The sequence below is a fragment of the Barbatula barbatula genome (genome assembly GCF_947034865.1).
Source record: "Barbatula barbatula genome assembly, chromosome: 25".
Classification (NCBI taxonomy): domain Eukaryota; kingdom Metazoa; phylum Chordata; class Actinopteri; order Cypriniformes; family Nemacheilidae; genus Barbatula; species Barbatula barbatula.
The window spans coordinates 12538414-12558435 of NC_136788.1; positions in this window are offsets into that span (position 1 = coordinate 12538414).

Below are 20022 nucleotides of genomic sequence, written 5' to 3' on the forward strand. Positions count from 1 at the left end.
TATTAATGCCAGATTAGAAATCTCCTGGCCTTATTCATTTATTATCTACTTGAGGCTGTGTTTTTTTATCATCGGGCTTCACTGAGTTTTATCTTATCGTTGAATTTGTATCTCCCCTCAGTGTCTCCAGATGTCAGGGTGAGCACCCACGACAATAACAACTGTTGAACAAACCTTTCAGGCAGCCGCTGGTGTCTTAAGCTTCAGCAGAAATAAACCACAGGCGTATTGGACAACAGCAAAACCATCATGCTGTGTGGCATTTCCAGGAATGGCATTTCCTGCAGGTTTCTTCTCCTACTGTCTTCAAACACTGCTGGGGTGTGTACATGTGTGTGCGTGCGTGTGTGTGTTTGTGAAGAGAGCACTCGACTTTTTCTGATCAAAACTGGCAGAACTTGTGTTCACATTGGGGCATTGAACAATTTTTGAGTCGAGTCTGTCAGACACAAGTGGCCAATTAATCATTTATTCAACCTTATGTCAATCCAAACATGTATATGACTATATTTTGAAGACACGAGAAGACATTTTAAGAAATGTGTCAGTGTTGTTCTGTTACCAAGGTTCTTTAAAATATTATTATTATATTATTTTTTATATCTATCTCCAGTTTGTCGTTGGTGAGAACAAATGTGAACAAAAATGAAGTGAAGGGTGTCATCCTCTCCTGTCGGACTGCAAACACCCATGCAAGCCTTCGGCCTCCCCCACTCACCCTTATGTGCCCTGACAGTCGGTAAGAGCAGTTAGCTTGGCGGGCGACTTGGGTGAGACCCAACTACCACATTAATGCCCATGCCAGGCAAAACTATGCATCTCTTTCCTCTCTCTCTCTCTCTCTCTCTCTCTCTCTCCCTTCTTCTGGGCTTAGAGGGTGTGAAGTGGGCGTTGACCCAGCCGCTGGGTCTCCAGGGAAAGATCTGTGTGTCCAGCTTCATTTGCCACTCACCTCTCAATTAGAAGCGGAGCGGGGACTGTGTGGGAAGCACAGGCTTGTCTCTTTCTGCCTTCGTGCGGTTTGATGAGTGCCGCGAGGTCTCGTATTAGTTTCACTCACTGTCTCTGTGGGCAGCTGGATATTCAGATGCCGTTTTGTGTTGAACGCTGAGATGGCACGGCACAGGTCATGCATTGGCGCAAAATAAGATTTGAAAAACAGCTGTCTATTAAATATATTTTTTATACTCTTTTTTAATATGTAATGGCAGGTTTAAGTAACTGCTACGCTGTAACGCCATTATTTGTCACTGTTAAGCTTTTGCAACAAGTTGTAGATTTGTAGAAACGTTTCAAGTTCAAAGAAAGTTTACTTGTTTCGACGTCATTGGTGGCTTGCTGCTCATTGCTAAAGATCATTTTGACTCATTCTTCAGTTTGTCCAACCAAACTCAATTGTATGTACGAAAACAGTTTTAAAGCAAAAATGTGCAGCTCTTGCAGTTTTTTGAGCTGTAAAGTCTAAATCGTTTTATTGTCTGAGACAGATGTTTGGGCACGGCCGTACTTTTTTTGGAGTGCAATAACTTAATTCTCTATGGCAATTGGTACACTTGTGCGGAATAGAAAACAATAATTCTGTTCGAGGGACGGCTGAATGTGAGCAAACTAAATTGAATGTAATACACCTAAAATCGATCTTTTAAAAATTGGATGGTTTTAACCTCTTAGGGTTCCACTGTAATGTAGCCTGTAAAAGATCGGGAGCATTATTGAGCTGGATATGACAGATTATATTAAAGATTTCAATAAATAATTTAAAATAATTAAAAAAAAATCACAATAATATCTACATCATCTACTCTGTCAATATTAAATATATAAAGGTTATATTTTCACATAATGTTCTTTACATTATGTAGGATGATTTAATGTAGTAAACCGTAAATTAAAAAAAGACTTTAGCTGGGTTTTCACAGATGTCAGTTTACCTTTTGTTAATTAAAGGAAAGTTCACCCAAAAATGATCATGAAATGTCATCATTTACTCACTGTCATTTAAAACATGTACGACTTTTTTGCAGAACACAAAAGAAGATATTTTGAAAACTTTAAAGCGATAGTTCAACCAAAATATTGTACCAATTACCTTATTTTATGTGAAAAGTCTCAATCTTTTTGACTACATAACAATTGTTCAGATAACGGGATATCTGAGATCGGTCGAAAAATACAGAACAGAACAGAACAGAACATTATGCTTCTTGTATCCAAAACTCCAGGTTTGCCTCTCTCTGTATTACACTCTGCAGGCTCTGAAAATAACTTGTGAGGTCACGGCCTCGCTGAGTGCAATACTAATCCTCTATGGCCCCCTACTGGTCAGATGCATTAAAGTCGTGTAGCAGGGGTTTGACGCAGTGCCTGTTTCTCTGTCTCCAACATGATAATTCGCCGCATCTCCTACATTCAAGAGCTCTACCTGTAGGGAAAGTTGACTGACTTCTCTCTATGCTTATGAAAGTCTATTTTCTCTCTCTGAAAAGTCATGCGGTCCTCGCAGCTTCCCCGGATAATCCTTCAGATGCCAGGGTCACGGCAAGGTTGCGGTTCAACAGGCTACTGACTATTTTTTTGATAAGTGGCCCCTGAACCCCCTCTGAAAGAGCTCGAGGTTTATGCAACTTAGGGGGAGGTACACAGGCCAACCATTGCTGAATAATCACACACCGATGGGAATCCTACTGTCTGTGGCGTACTGGCCCTTCTCCCGACTGGGCACCTAAAGCACAGAGCACTCCTTTCCCGCTAATACTTTGATAATGGATGGGTTGAGGCAAGGCCCACGGAGAAGCATAGGAAATCATAGTGGCATCTCACACTCTTTTCCCCTCCGCTGTCCTGCCTGACGGCTATGTGACAGAGAGAGTGGGCTTTTTCCTTCATGTCTGAGTAGTCACTGTAATGACTGCAGATGGGAGAGCCGCAGGGGGCCGGAGGCTCCGGGGCCCTGTCATTGTTTTGGGGCCGCCTTGACCCACTCGCATCATCTCATCCTCTTGCCTGCTGACGTTGAGCGGTAATTGAAAAGTATATTAGGGCAAATTGCTTATATTTGTGGTCGCAATTTGGCCGGGCCGATGCCAGCGTATATTTATTCTGCCATAAAGAAGAGGGAACCTTTCCAGTAGTCTCCACAGCACTCGCATATTTGTTCATAATTTACAAGCGAGGAGAATCATTTACGCACGACGATGGTCCTCCCCAGGGATGTGTGATATTTTGAAAGGATTAATGATGATCTGCTTATTGACTTGAATTAATGCCTCACTTTGACATCAGTCACCTCGCTTAAATGCAAAGCCGTCAATGCAAAACACCTGCTATTTTGACATGCCGTTTCACGTGGCAAAAAAAAGTTTTTGATCATTGGATTAGTTTGTAATGCTTTGATGGGTATTGTTTTATTATGTTTTAGACATATACAGAGCATTTTGTTATAAATATATTTTCGGGTTTCTGTGATCTGATGACTTCAGACGTAAACACTGATACTCTTTTAGTTGTTTAAGTCAAGTGACGACGGGAAGTGGGCCACAGGATTGCAGGAGTCATTCTCAGGGGACCCACGGGCTTTGCTTATGGCCCCTGAGATGTGGGTTAGTGTTCCCAAAGGAGGGGCTACGGGAAGCAGAAAGCAGCTGTGAGTCTGGCATCCATCTTGCCTGGTATATAACCTTAGGTTGAGCTGAGCAACTATCCAGAAATAATTTGGTTTTGTCCCCTAGTGCAGTTCAAGCCTGGAATCTTCAGGGTCTTCTGACTGTATGTTTCAACCATAATGATGCCTTAAAAATTAATCGCTTAAAATGTATTTTGAAACCAAAAATACAATATTTATTATGCTATGTGTGTGCTTATGCTTTTTTTGTCAATTTTGTTTTGTGTATGCTGTGTATACAGTATGTTTTAACTTTTTGATATCAATATTTTTAATGTACGATAGATATCTGACAGTACATTATATGATATAAACATTTAATGTAAGTTAAAAAACCAAGCAAAATATCTTTGAAGAATTTCAGATTGTTGTTAGTCATTTTGACAATTGTCTGTATGATTTATGGAGTTTATATAATGGCTTACCCATATCGTTGCATGTTTAAGTTGGTTCCTTCGTTGTTTATGGGACATCTCATCTTTTTCTTCTCATGTGTGCTAAGAAAAACCCACGATGAATAATATGTCACGAGACAAACAGACCTCTAAGCCTTCAGCATGCACATCTTTTTAATTATCAAGTTAATACGTTTAATTATTAGACTGCAAAAAGCCGGCAGCTCGTGAAGTACTTGTCACGATGTGAAAAGCTTCCCTTGTGAAGCATATAAAGAAGTTGTCATGAAGTCCACTTGAAGTATGATTCAAGGAGAGTTTGTAAAAGAGTATCATGTTTAAAACAACAGTAATCCGCCGTAGATCACTTCACTCTTGCTCTGAGCTCTGAAAGGCTCTTGATCAAATCTTGAGATTTTCAAGCTTGAGTGGCCAGAAATCAAAGCTAATTTAGAACATATGTTGAGCGTCTTTTCAAGCAGTTAATTGATATGATGTTTTGTCTAAATCGAGGAAGAAGTGGCATTAATCAAATTAGTCTCGTAAGAGTGTGTGAATGTCTTAACATTTGCTAATTAGTCTGTTTCTGCTTTGGGTTTGCTAATTTGATTCATTATCTTTTCTAAAAGAACACTTGTCCGATTGATAATTGGAGGAAAATGAACTCATGTATGGGTGGACATGCTAGTTTAATATCATTTTTTTATGCGTTACATGCAAAACATTTAATTTCTTGTCAAAATTCACATTGTTGTAGGTTTAACATTTATAAGTTGCTAAATGCAATTATGATCAAGTGCCAGAGACAAAGATTGTGCCAATGTCAGTGGCCAAGTGCCAAGTGCTTTCTATAAATGAATAGATGCATTTTATTGATCTTTCATAGTCCAGTTTCCTTGTTTTTGCTGTTTTGTTGCTGCTTATTAGTTTCATCAAATATTTTCTTAGTAAACATTTTCCTCTCTTTTGACCCACAGGTCTCTGTTTCAATGAACACCACAGCAGTGACAGAGAGAAGTACCACATCTGAAAAAAAGAAGCCTAGAATACGACACCTGACTGACAAAACGTGATTAAAGGGCATTCCTCATCTCAGATTGAAGTGACTCTTCTCTCACATTTCTTTCCCCTTTTTATCAGAACCAAAGGGTGAGATTGGATGCTCCTGTTGCACGACGAATGCAACATGATGGATCGACTGGCTCACAGGCTTACATTATAACAATTTACTCACCCTCAAAATATTTGTTCCAAACACGCGTACATGTCTTTGTTCTGATGAACACAAAAGAAGATATTTTGAAGAATGTCGGAAAGCAAACTTTTCTGGGCGCTTTTGACTACTATTGTAAGTGTTCCTATGGTAGTCAATGGTAACCGCAAGAACTGTTTGCTTACAAGCGTTCTTCCATGTTCATCAGAACAAAGAAATGTACACAGATTTGGAAGAAAACGGGGGTGAGTAAATGATGACAGAATTTATTTTGGGGTGAACTATCCCTTTAAAGGCATGCTGTAGTTCAAGTGTTCTCATGTCAAACCCTAAACATGTATGCCATTATTTTCCTCTGTCGTCACTTTTGCTGCTTAAGTGAAAGTGACGCACCATTTTTAATTATAGACGTTATTACAGGGTGTACAAGAGCTTTGGGGGGGGGTTGAACTTGCAAAACCCAAAATATTCAGTGTGGACAACCATCATACAGCATATAACATTTAAAAGCAGAAACTCTGAAATTAGTTTTTAAACTACTTTATTTCCTTCACTGTATCCTTAAGTTCAGTGAAGCGAATAAACTTGAATAGGTTCGGGTGCACGAGAGCCTCGGCTAATAATTGCAGTGTATTGGAATGAATCTCATAACTGACGGCATTTCTTTGAAAGAAGATGATATGTCTTCCCACGCGTTATTCATTAATTAGATGGGTGCATTTCTGTCTGAGGTGACAACCCGCTCGCAGGGGGCAAGTCTTTTCGTTAACTCAACGGAAAGGTGCTGTTTAAAAGTAGCATCTACATAACATATAATTAAATATGCCTCAACTCAAAGAAACTTTAGTTATGTAGGAAAGGCATTCATAGAGCATATTGTCTTGAGAGAGGTTTGTTTGTGTTGTTGCTTATGTTCTTGTTCCCTTTTGTCAACTCAAAACAACATGAAACCGTAAGAAAAAACATACAGGTCATAGAATGAAACGGTAGACTTTAGCATTATTTTTCGGTCGGTATCAGTTTTAACCAACACAATATCATGGCAAAAAGGTGACGAGGTGGCTTATATTGGCTAATTCGTGGAAGATAACATCTTGAAAAAAAAAATCTGGAGCAACTTTTCTGTTTTAGGCAAATGTACAAAATAGACTTGGATGGCCAGGACAGATGACCTTTTTAGCCTGCTGCCATCATTCTTGTTTATAAATGACACATTTTTGTTTATGAAAGTTGCAACCTGGGGCACGTTTCAATAAGGAGGTTCAACCAACACAGAGCTAAAATGTGAACTCTGAGTTGATTTACACCGAGATGCAAAACTTTCTGGTTTCAGAACAGCTTATTTGAGTTAGTTCTATCAACTCTAGGTAGGCTTACCTTGAGTTAAGTGCTTGCACCACAACTATGACAAGCCACGATCAGTGGAGCTCCGATATTACGATTCGCCATAGCAAAGGCACCAAAAAAGCAACATGGCGACAGAAAGCTCTTGAGAGCGAGGCACACGCTCTACAGTGGATTTACTAATGTGCTGAAGATGACTTTAGTTTAAATGAAAAAATGTACCAATAAACAATCAAATGAATCAGTAAATGAATGAATAAATGAATGAAACAACATTTTGCCTCTTGACACAAAATCGCCCCCATCAGGTACATTTTGCTACAGTTTTGAGACACAAAAGTCTGCTGGGGTGGCAAAACAGAAGTTCTGTATTGGTCCGCTAGAGCAGGGGTGTTCACCCACTTGTGGGTCGCACAGTGATAAAAGGTGGGTCGCACAAAGTCACAAGAAACAAAACCAGATAAAGAGCAAACGACCATCTTATTTCAAATGAATCATTTACCTTAAAACACATTCACACACACAAGAATCAGACGTCTGAATCAACACAGGACTCATTGAATGACTCAATTAATAAATCATCTGATAAAATTCTGTAAAATTCATTAACAATCTAATGCTTTTGTTCAAAGATTTACTTATCTAGTGCGGAAAAAAGTATAATATACAGTATTCTGTATAATGTTTTATAGTGAAGTATTTTTTAAAGAAAAAACATTCTGATTAAGTACAGATACTTAAATTATAAATGAGAATAAATGTATTTAAGCACTGACCCCCTCTGGCAAAAATGAAGCATTTTCAACAACACTTTGTCTAAACAATATCTGCATTCTGTGAAAGTTTGTTTGTTTGTCCAAATTTCAGGAGAATTCCAGTTCAACGGACCTAGCCAGGATCAACGAGTCAAGCTTTGTCCTCTGTCTGTATTCAAATCCACGTTTAGCTGGATTTAATTCAGTCTCATCTGGATTTCACCCTGATGTTCCAGCATTACGCTGTTTAGAAAAGCATGATCTATCTCTGCAGATCATTTAAATTGCATTTGTCTCATTATGCTTCATGACTCACAAATCTTCCCATGAGCTTGCCTGAAGGAACAGGCTTTAAGATGAATACTTACCCAACAGGACCCTCACAGCTCAATACCCCAAACACAAGTAAAGCAAATGGAGTTATTTAGGGTGAAAGGAGTGTGAAATTAATGAAGTGTGTGAGTCAGAATCTGATTCATAACAGATAGCACAGGTTTGCTCTGAGCTTTGCTGATTTGCTTAGCTTTACTCTAATACGTGTCAAGCGCAACAATCTTCCCCCTCGCTGCCTTCCCTCCAGGGCTGGAGATCCGGAGACGGGAGTCTTCTCTAAACCATAATCACGGTCGATGACACCATTTCAGTCGCAGGATCACTGTTGAATAATCTAATCCGTTCAGATGAACTCGAAGGCTTGGAAAGGCATCATGCTCTTAAATTATCTAATGAGGGGAATGATGTCAGTAATGGGGGCTGAGACGGTTTGTGTTGAGTTTTTGCATTTAGGTGCACCGCCTTGTTGATACAATGTAGTCCATATTTTGGGAATACTATATAAACTTGAACTAACCACTGATGGCTGAGTTTGATGAAATGGTAAGAAGAATACAAGAAGATAAATAACAAGAAAAAATTTGAAATAACTATATAATAACGTCAAAAGTAAGGGAATACGATATAGATGTAATTTGGAAACAGCTCAAATAGTTTTACCTCATTTTGCTAATATTGGACATACAATAATGCAACCTTGCAAAAATGCAATAATGCAAAAAAACGTAACCTTTAAAAACTTTTAGTTACGTATGTGTGAATGCTATTATGTTCTGATGCATCTTTTGCCTTTGTTATTTACCCCACAGGCACCAGCTACCAACCCGTGACCTTACAGTGCCAGAGGTGTTCAGCTGGGTTCAGGTCTGGGCTTTATGCAGACCAGTCAAGTTCTTCCAAACTAGACTGAATCAATCATTTATTTTTTTAACCTTGTCTCGGGGCATTGTCATGTTGGAATAGAAAAAGGCCCAAACCGTTGCTTTTAAATTACAAGCACACAATTCTTTCGAATATCATTACATGCCGTAGCATTGCGATCTGTACTCACGGAAATGACTAAAGTAGTCAAACATGTTCATTAGAAGAGTATATTGCCTATATAGAGACATCAAAGTTGTTCCCCTTATTGTTAGATTTTGGTATTAGCACACTACAATAAAAAACAAAAGACACAACATTGCAACAGTCACTTTGAAGATGAAGGCGCTTGTGTAATCACTGAACGTAAAATATTCAAAGCATTTTCAAAGTTTTCATATTCATAGAAAATATGATCCGGTCTGTTACCCTTCATGTCCAGCCAAATGTGTGAGCATTTTGCTTAAATTGGACTCGCATAAAGGAACGTTATTATCATAAGTATTCAAATTTGACGCCAAGTAATATTTCATTGTCATTCAACCTTGGAGAAAGGGGGTATGTAGTAGGATCAAATACCCACATACAAAGACAAATGTGTTAGTCCAAAACAACCACTGCAATGCATCATGTGGTGCGTGGTGTTGGCTTGCAATCATTTGACTTAATGCAATTTAACAATGTCACATTTGCCTCTCGTATTTCATAATGGTAGTATGTTCGATCACAACAAACGGCATCAACAAGTGGCTCTTCATCACTGTGCATGGCCCCAGATGTGTTAAAAGCACAGAACAATGCTTCCACCATGTTTAATAGGTGTGTAACCTTCCCCAGGCTCATTTCCCATCGCTGGAGTTTCTAATGAGAGCGGGATTAGGCCAGCCATGTCCCCTTCTGCATTTGAAGCCAAGTGCATTGTATTGGATTGCTTATTTGTGACTTCATGCCCCACTTGGCACCGTTACAGGGACCGTTGATGCTAAACAGAGAAACAATACACCCATAATAAACAAGCATAAATATTTGACACATAACATTGCTGATGCTGAAACCGTAATGATGTTCAGTCCGAACATCACATCTTAAAAATACAGATCTCTTTATCAGATGAATTTGTCATGATCTTATTTTGAAATTCATAGGATATTTTGCATCATAGAGCATTTGCATGAAATACTTTAAAAAAAAATGCCAGGAACAAGATTTTATAGTTAACTTCAACTATTAAAACAGTTCATTGAAATAATTGAATAATTGAAATCAAATTAAATATTGGCCTAAATATTATTTGAAAAACTTCAGTTTTCATTTATAAGCATTATTTCATATTTTTGTCTAGTTTAAGGTCAGGCACTAAAATTCATATCTAGAACAAATGATCTCTAAATCAAAAGTGGAATAAAAATAAACATAACTAATATAGCAGCACATTAAATTAATGTATTCTATATGCATTCTGGGATATCATGTTTTGAAGTTTTTGCATTCTATTTGACTTTGTAGATTTGTTAACAAAAAAGCCCCAAAATGTTAATGTTAATAAGTTGTCTCAGAATATGCGAATAACATATTTTGACAGAAATGTTAGATAGAACATTATAATTCTAGAGCGAAGAAATGACAAAAGCAAATATTATGATTGCTAAAATTGACATTAAACAAAAAATATAGAAATGGTATAGAAATCAACATATTCATAAAACTATATTAGGCCTAACTCTGGCGGGATATATTCATTTGGACGGGGTAGAGGTCCTCTAAACTGCCATATTCAATACGTAATTGTTGCAGAAAAGTTTCTCAGTGCTTTTTCTGTAATTCATGCAAGTAATTACATTATTGCCTGGCTACTTTGAACTAAGACTGACACATGATTCGCTCATGCACATCACAGGTTCATTAATGTGAACCATGATCACCTCCCTAACACCGCACAGCCTCATTTGAAAAGGGCACATCTTCATTAGACTTCGTGTGACAGTAGCACTTAATTAGAAACATGGATTTGTAACCTGGGGAGCGCAGCAATTGAAGCCGCCTCTACGAGCCAATCAGATGACGGCGAAACACCTTTTCCCAGTATGTCGATGGCCGAGCGCGACCGTGTGTATGTTTGTCGGGGCGGGAGGCTGTTCAGTCGAGCATGACGGCCCCTCCTGTCACCCACTGACCTGTGAGGGGGCCCCAACGAACGGCGAGTGGTTGTCAGCCTAAGCGCTAGTGACAGGCTCCACTCCGAGCACAGCTGTGCAGGGCCCTGCTGTTGTTTTCTCAATGCCTGCTGGGCAGCTGCACTGCTCAGGGGCCGACCCTCACTTCCTCTCGCCACTCGATGCCTCTTTATTACCCCATCGCTCTCTGCTGCCCTTTCCTTCCCTCATCATCATCTCTACGCTAATTTTCAATGTTATTCAGAAGAATGTAATCACGCAAATTATTTTATCTTTTTAGTATGTGAGAGAACCAATGGGGTGACCTATCTTGTCCCAGGGCTGGCAGTTGGAGTTGCCGTGACAACCCCCTGATCTTACCACAGGATGGGCGACAGGCCTGTGACCCTGGGGGTGCTGCTTATCCCTCAGACAGTCCTCAGTACTTAGTTACTAGTTCAGGGTCATGTCGGAGCTCAATAGTTCATTAAACTCTGACATGGTCAGGTCAGATGACCAGCGTTTGTTCTGGTTGTAAATTGTAATAGTGGCAGTTTTCACAAATATGGAACACTTTTTCGTCTAGTCGTCTAGTTAAATCTCTTGAAATAATATTTTACTTCAACTAACAAGGGATAATAAAAATAGGCAGGTGGAGGGGATAATAACAGGTGGGAAGATAGACAAGGAAACGAGGGGGCGGGGTCAAGACAAGACAGGAAAGCACATGGCCATCATAACAAACAATGGCCACGTGCTTCCACACAAAACACGCAGCACTGTCATGATCCTGCCCTTTTCTGATCCAAAACCAGAAAAGCATGACAAGGTGAGGCAGGATCATGACACCCCTTTACTGCCGGTGACACGATCACGGCGCTAGCTGGAGGCAAAACAAAAGGAATACTGGAGGCGGCCAATACAAAGTAGCACCGATTAGGCTACATAAGTTTAAAATAGCATCTTGTTGTGTTGTTTAGTGCCAAAATCGACGGAATACAGTCTCCAATTTGATATTTTAACACAAACCTGCTGCCATTGCGAACAAAAACACTGACATAAAAAATGCTTGCGTTTCACTTGATAACACTTAAGATAAAAAAACGACTGTCTTTGTTTGTGTCTAAAAAATCTCACATATGCCCAAATCAGAAACTGGGGAGATTATTTTTCACATAGCGTTAACCTTTGAACGCATAGGGTATGCTAGCTAACTTTGTTAGTTATACAACAAGCAGTTAACTATCGGCCAGAAACTAAACATAAAGAAAACTGTCCTACATCTATTTTTCATTAGTTGTTGCAAGTGCATAAGTACTAGTCAGGCAATAGTCAGAAGGCTCATGTTACGTGTCAGGTTTGTGTTCAAGTAAATGCATTTGAAACGTTTGAAACTGTTAGTACATGCAGACATCTATAGATGTATAGTTATATATAGTATAGATCTCAGTTTATCTTTACTATACACAGTTTGTTTTGTTACAATTTTTACTGAGAGGGAAAACAATTTTAACGTCAAATTGATGTACTCGCAACATTCTCATCACATTTCAAGGTAACAACTGTCGTAGTCTCTATCAGGTTTGGTTGTTTTGACATCGGGTTGGTTAACTGCTTTTCTGCCAATAGCTGGTTTCTGCCAATGGGTGTCCTTCTTTCCTGCCACAAACGGCTTTGCATTCTCTCACTGCAGCACTGAAATTCACCCTGTTGTATTGTCTGTCTGCACTCCATTCAAAACAAGAAAAATAAAGTTGAAAGAGTTTGTCTTTGTAACCTTCAGGCTCTTGGGAGAGCGGCTCATTCTGCTTCGGACTAAACATTCTCAATACAGATGTAGGTCTTAGTGACAGACAATTTAACACTGTCTCACAATGCACTGGGCAAAGACAATATTAACTATGATGTTTCACTGATGTTAACGTCTTCAATTTCAACATTTTTATCGGGTGAACTGGTTTGAGTGCATAACCATCCATAGAAAAGAATCAGTCAGTATTGTTTGTCCTATAGGCAGCAATTAAATTAAAGATTTAACAGAGACTTGCTTCTTGTATTTGTCTCCTGAAAAAAACTTCAACATCAACTAAGATAAGATCGCAAACATTTCTTATCATATTCATTAAAAAATATATCATGCAATATATGTGCATGGGTGTTTTGCAAAAGTACCCATTGCACTTCACCGCCCGGGTTGTGCCCTCTGCGCTTTGTCTGTGAATTGCATGCCAGTATCAAGGCATTACTGTCATGAATTAGGACAGGAGAGAACCCAAGTGCAGGCAGACACGGGGATAACAAGAATTTTTATAATAAATGACAAAACAAACACCCACAATGGGGACAAACACTAAATAAACTAGAATACAAAACTGAAAACAATCACTTCCCACATGGGGGGCAAAAATAACCAAACACTAGGTAATATAACATTACGCAGACCAGAACATGACAAGACCAAAGAACTTTACATACGGTGCGGGAAACATGAACAGCATACAAGTATAACGAACGAGCACAAGACAATAGACAAGAGGGCATCTTATAGGGAGACTAACAAAGGAGATAACAATGGGCAGGTGTGGGTACTGAAACACTCAGGGAAGGTTAACGAGACAAAAGGGCGGGAAACACTGACGAGACACGAGAAAGCACATGGCAAGTCAGAATCAAAACAAAGCCATGCCTTTCTCACACAAAACCTAAGGCTATGCCATGACTCCGCTACAAGACCAAGAATAAACATGACATGATGGCGGAATCATGACACATTACCAAAGGTTACGTTGTGCTAAGCTAATTAGGATCTAGCATTTGTACCAGCCTGGAGTCCCTACAATCCCTATAACCACCATGTGTTTGCCAACGACAGTCAAGTGATGAGTGTACAGGCCATGTCTGACGTTATGTAGACATCAGCATTTCAGAGTTGGATTGAGATGTCAACAGTCAGACGATGAAAATAACAGGCATGTACTCTATGCTGAGATCTGTATACTGACACACAGTTGAACTTCAACCCATTCACTCAATTGATCCATTTTCTACACGAGTGGGCAAATCATCAAAGCAAACATTCGTGCCACAAGGTGGGTGGTGGATTCATGGCAGTTTTGTGTGTGCCGATAGGAAAGAAATATCAAAATGGAGATTTCTTGTTTTTTTTCTAGGCAACATGAGAACTAAGTCATTGGAGCAACAAACTTTTAGAGTGTTAATGTCACAGTTTAACCAAAAATATAGTGGCATAAGCGGTGAGGTTGCAAATTGTGCACCCCTTCTTTTCGAAGCTACGGTGGCCAACACAGTAAAAAAATATCGTCACGTTTCACTTCTTTGCCAAATGAGATATATTTATGAAATGTAGAGCAGTTTGTCCGTTTAGAGCTAGAAACAACAAGGCAAATTCAATGTGGTTACCCGCAATGTATATAGTTAGAAATAGCTCATCCTAAAGTTATAAAAACATAACGCTTCATTATGTAAAGTTTTTATTCCCCTCTGAAGACATAGTTGTGTATATTAGTGCATATCCGTCAATAGATACAATTCAATTCAATTAGATTCAAACACTGTGGATGCTCGCATCCGTGTATTTGTTTGCACTTATGTATGTGTGTCCGTGCAAGTAGTGTGTCTGAACGCAAGCTGTCCCTTCTCTATAAGGGGCATGTTCTGCCTGCACCCTTTCTCACACTATCCCCAATGGTGCATGGCTCAGTGAGACTGCGCCTAGTCAAGCAAGCCGCCCATGCTCAGTGGCATTTCCTAAATGTGGCCCAGCTGGAGGTCTACACTCTCGCCCGTCTGAGTGGCACACACACACTCCTAGCTCGAGAGGGAGGGGCGAGAGACAACGACGGAGATGTGCTCCCGTGATGGTTGATAGCGTTCTGCCCCTCATTCGCAATCTACTGCTATGGCTATTAGGCACTGCAGCGACGCATTTGATGCGCATTTCCTGTCACAGTGGTCTAGCTCCATTTCGAATGCGCACGAGTGCGTGCACTGCTTAATTTTCATCAGCCGACTGTGTGATGCTCTTTCTTTTAAGTAATGTGGGTGTCTTTTTTTAATGGTATTTCTGTCAAAAGTCTGTAAAGGTAATAGATGAAGCTTACGGGGGTTGATGTGGTAAGCGGGAGGGGCAGAGAGACATAATTGACTTTCTGGAAAGCTTCTGAAATTAGCCTATCTACTGACTTCAATCATTAACGTGAACACATCTCATGTAATGTCTCTCAGGAAGCGCGTGTATGCATTCAGACGAAAAGTTTTCTTTCTTCAAAATAACCTGGACTTCCACTGACCACAGCCATATATTTGTGGCTTTTGAACATATATACAGTATATACATCATCGATTTTCGCAGATAGCAAGGATAATAGATTGAATGTTAAATCAATGTTAGCCAATATTGGTTATTCTCAACATTAGTTATTGATTCAATATTAAATCAATTATTTCCTGCCACCATTCTATAAGTGTTATATTTTTATATCTGCCAGACATATTTCTTCAGTTTGCTCATCTGCAAGACGTATCTGAGATGTCTCCTGTCAGATGTCACATAGACATTTAGAAATGTATTATTTACAATGTATGTCAATTGTATTTTACAAGACGTTTATCAGATGTTTTACACAGCAGATGTTTTCCAGATCTTTAGCAGACATCTTACAGATGTAGGCTACCTGTGCTATCTGGGAAGATTATTAAGAAATCAAAACGATTCTTGATATTTTCCATTGATGGACATGGTTATAGCAGGCCCATGTGTGAATGCTTAATTCTTGAATGAATATTTAAAGTGAGACCGTTTCTAACCCCTTCACACTATTTCATCATGGTCCTAACAATTTACCTTCAGGACAAGAGATTAAAAAAGATTGTATTACAGAAATTGATCAGTCACATTTATGACCTCAAACTGTGTTTCTTATTACTTTTTTAAACGTTTGGCTAGTTCGTGCATTAACAGCAACAGCAACATTATTATCATTATGGCATAGTTTTCATATTAGCTATTGGAAATAATAGAGCCGTCAAGCTAATTATTAGTCGTCATTAAACTGTCCCTCCGAGATTTATTTTCAGCTCACATTCATTTTGTTTCTTACTTTGTCATCACAACTTTGGGGATAAAGACTTGGACTCGCATCCCTTAAGATCTAGTGAAGCTTTTAAACTTTGATAACAGCACAGGTAAATACTGTTTGGGAAATGAACACCTCTCTGAAATGGCCTTTCTTATCTAAATCGTAAAATTACGTTTTGTCATCTACTTTAAGCGTTAATTTGTCCTTGTTCGAACAAAAGAGCCGCCAGCGGAAGCACGCAAATTGGCGCGAAATTACAGCACACCTGTAACGGGGGACACAAAACATTTCATTCCTTTTAAATTGCAGCAATTTAATTTAATTTTATTGTTGTACCAGGAACAAGAAACCGAAAACGTTTAATCCCCAACACGTATGCTGCACTTTGCCTAAAACAGCTCTATAAAACAGTTTGAGTCATGTCTTTGAATTATCTGGCTCTAATTCGTTTTTCATTAACTTCGCTTTCAAAGACCCTTCGTTCTGGTGGGTGTTGTGTTGACCATGTCAGATTCAAGGGGAGAAAGAGAGCGAGGAACTAAAAAAACTTTCTAGTGACATTTTGTTTCGTGTGCACTGTAATTAACTTGCCTGCAGTACCACATTAGCGTTGCATTAAGCTCTCAAGAGCTGAGCTCAGACTCTAGGTAAACAACAGGAGCTTGTGTCTGCCGTGACTTCTGTTGCTTTGGAGACCCTATGACCTCCATTAGCGAGATGCCCTCATCCCGGTGCCCACAAAGGCAGGCAGGGTTTAACGTGTCACCCCACCACCAGTGGGTAATGCCCACCATCATGGCCTGGTTAATTATAACTCATTTCTGACAAGGTTTCTTACTCATGTGGTGATTATATTAAACTGACAGAAAAATGATTTTGAATTTGTAGAGAGGCGAATGTTTGAAACTGTCGCGATAAACTAAGAAATACATCCTCTCGTAATTTTCATTCACTTTGAAATGCGATTGCTAATTCTTGATGTATTTAAACATCAACTTAAAAAATAAGAAATTACATTAAAGGTAGGGAGGTGTAAAATTAATGTAGATTATTCTTGATATTCCTGAGATCTCTCCTGAACTTTAAGTGACACATCTGTGAGGATTCTGGGTCTTTTTTCAGGAGAATTATTTGAGACTCAAGCCGAAGTCTCCATTTGATTTCCAAAGATGATAAAGAGATCTCATCTGTGATTTGTCTTTCGTACAGATGGTGACCTTGACTTTCAATGCTTTTCTTATTTACTCTTTTTTACCATTTCATTTGATGAAGACAATATACACATGCTTTTTAAGATATTGTATTGAAACTTGAACTCCAACATCACACCCCACCCCCGTCTTATTACGATTTCCCAACATGCTTGTGGTTTGCTGAACATTTCTGCAGCTGTGGCATTTCAAACCTGTCAAAATAGCCCTGAAACATTTTGACACCCCCCCCGTTCATCCATTCCTCTCAATATGCACTCATCCATCCATCACTTCCGTCCATTACTCTTCCCACATCGTGCGGCTGCTTCCTCAAATCTTTGGTTCACACCAGGCTTGTCACCCATGATGCGCAGTGGTGGCGGTCCCCCAGCAGCCGGGGCCCTGTTTGTCCTGTCAGGTTGCTGTATAACTTGTGTCAGGAACAATCTGTTACCGATTTGTACTTCTCCGGTGGTGTCCAGCCAAGCGGCAGGTCTGCGGCCTCTTTGACCTCAGGTGATGGGACCCACAGACCTGTCGCATGATATTTGCACAGACCTGTGTGCCGTGTATCCATTCGCGAAAGCGTGTGTCTGGATGTGTGTGTGAGACCTGTAGGCTGTTTGTACAGTAATTAGCTACAGTAGGACGGAGGTGGCAAAAGTAATTCGAACAGACGGGAGTTTTTACACGTGAAAGAGAGATCACACACACAAACACGGATCGGAGGCTCTGTGTTTGACGTTTGTGGGAGAAAATGACAAACTCATTTATGCAAAAGAAAATGATACGTTTTTCAAAAGGTACGTTTTTCGCTTCTTTGCCAAAGGAGATAACGTATTCACAAAATACGATTGCTCTGTAGAGCAGTTTGTCCGTTTAGGGATATTGTTGAAACAACATGATGAATTGTAAGGGGTCCGACGGTGTGTGTAGATAGAAATAGCTCATTCTTAGGTAATAAAACATAACGCTTCATTATGTGAGGTCTTTATATACCTCTAAAGACATAGTTACAGTCTGTACATTAAATTCAATTTCCGCCAATAGATCCTCCAAAGACACACTGGACCTTTAAAGAAGCAAAATAAAGGCTTTACTGCATTGTGATGTTTGTGCTAGACTGAACACGGACAAGAGACAGATCCTCAGCCGTCTCAAAGCATCGTGGGAAACATCACCATGCACTGACAGAAAAGGCAGGCATGTCCACATTGACCCGACCTTGCGTGTGTATGCGTGTATATGTGAGGATTTGCGTGTAGTGGTCACTGTGGGGCATCTACAACAGCTGCGACCGCAGACTCAGGGGAGTGTGTCCTGGAGTGTGATGGCCAGTGAGGGGTTGCAGAAGGTGGATTGCCATAGTGTGGCAAAGTCATCTGTTTGCTGAGGAGGTATACCAGCCGGGGGTATTGAAGAGGACACACATGTGCATGCTACATTTGAAGAGTCAAACAGGGACACCATACTGGACGTTGATGGCACAAAAAACAGCAAATGACCGTTGCATTTTTTTCTGCTGCGATAGTGAACAAGATGAATGTAGATTCGTGAACTGGGATAGTTAACTCAAATGTTCATCATTTACTCACTCTCGTGTCATTTCATTCCTGTATGACAGACTTTCTTGTGCAGAACACAAAAAAGAAGAATGCTGGAAACCAAACAACATTGAACCCCATTGACTTCCATTGTTTGAACACAAAACCACTGACACATCTCAAAATATCTTCTTTTGTGTTTCACAGTAAAAAGAGTCTCACGTAATATTTCAAGACAAAAAACAAGTGCAAATTAGACTAGTAAATGACAAATCATTTTATGTACTTCATCATTTTATAGGCTTACATGTAAGGCTTATTACCACTTTTAACTTCTTAAACAAGATCTCTTCCGAACCTTTGTAGGAGACACATGAAATTCAACAGTACACAATCCGAAAAGCGAATGAATCTCAATGCTTTCTAAACAAAATAAATAGAGAATCTTCATACAATATACATGCCTTTATAAACACATATTTACATTATGTCTGTGCAGGGAAGCGTCGTCCTCGTGTCTTTGATGTTGCAGGTGAGCCAGACCCAGAATCATCCGCCCCTTTGCATAAGACTAATGACAGCAGCCAGCACATGTAAATGAAGACGATTGAGAGAACGCACTGAAGCCGAGTAGCCGCACGTTAATCATCTCAGCGGGGAGCTCCATCTGATTCGGTCCCATCATCCCGCATGTGTTCAACATCGGCCCATTTAAATGTCAGGCTTTGATGGGCCACCCCAACTGCAGACAGGCGCAGGAGAGGAGATGTTTGGGGAAGGGGGAGCGGTTGTGATCTGATGAGACAAAATTGCCTTTTAATTAGTCGATTCTTTAGACTTTTCATAATTGTTTTGGTCTTAACAGCAAATGCATGGCCTGTAATTTTAGAAAGCGTTTTTCAGGATGAAAATGAGAGAGAATTTGAGATGGAAAAAATAGGTTGAAAATTAGAGCAATGATTTAGTGTTCGAACATGAGTTTAATGTTTACATGATGTGTTTTATATGCATCAAAATAAGAAATGCTGAATGGAAATATAGGCACATGCGGACATTTAAAAGTCACATTTATATCAAGACATCAATCGAAAATAAATCTATATTATTCCATTTTATAAAGGATATAACCCCGGCTGACCCCCTGTTGAAAATAACAGAATATGTTGGGTATGTTTTGATGCTGGTTTTATGCTGGTCACATGCTGGTTTAAGCTGGTCATGTACTGGTTTAAGCTGGTCACGACCAGCTAAGGAATTGAAACCAGCAATTGACCATCTTAGACCAGCACAAATCAGCAAACAAGGGGCACGTTCAAGCTCAAACCGGTGCACAACGTTTTGCTACGGTTTCCAACACATTTCCTGGAATATTCTTCAAAAAGAGCACAAAGAATGGCCTTCTCAGCTGCCATAGTTCAACTCTTGTGTCATCACAACAGGGTGTTCAACCGTACAACCGTTTCCGTTTAAA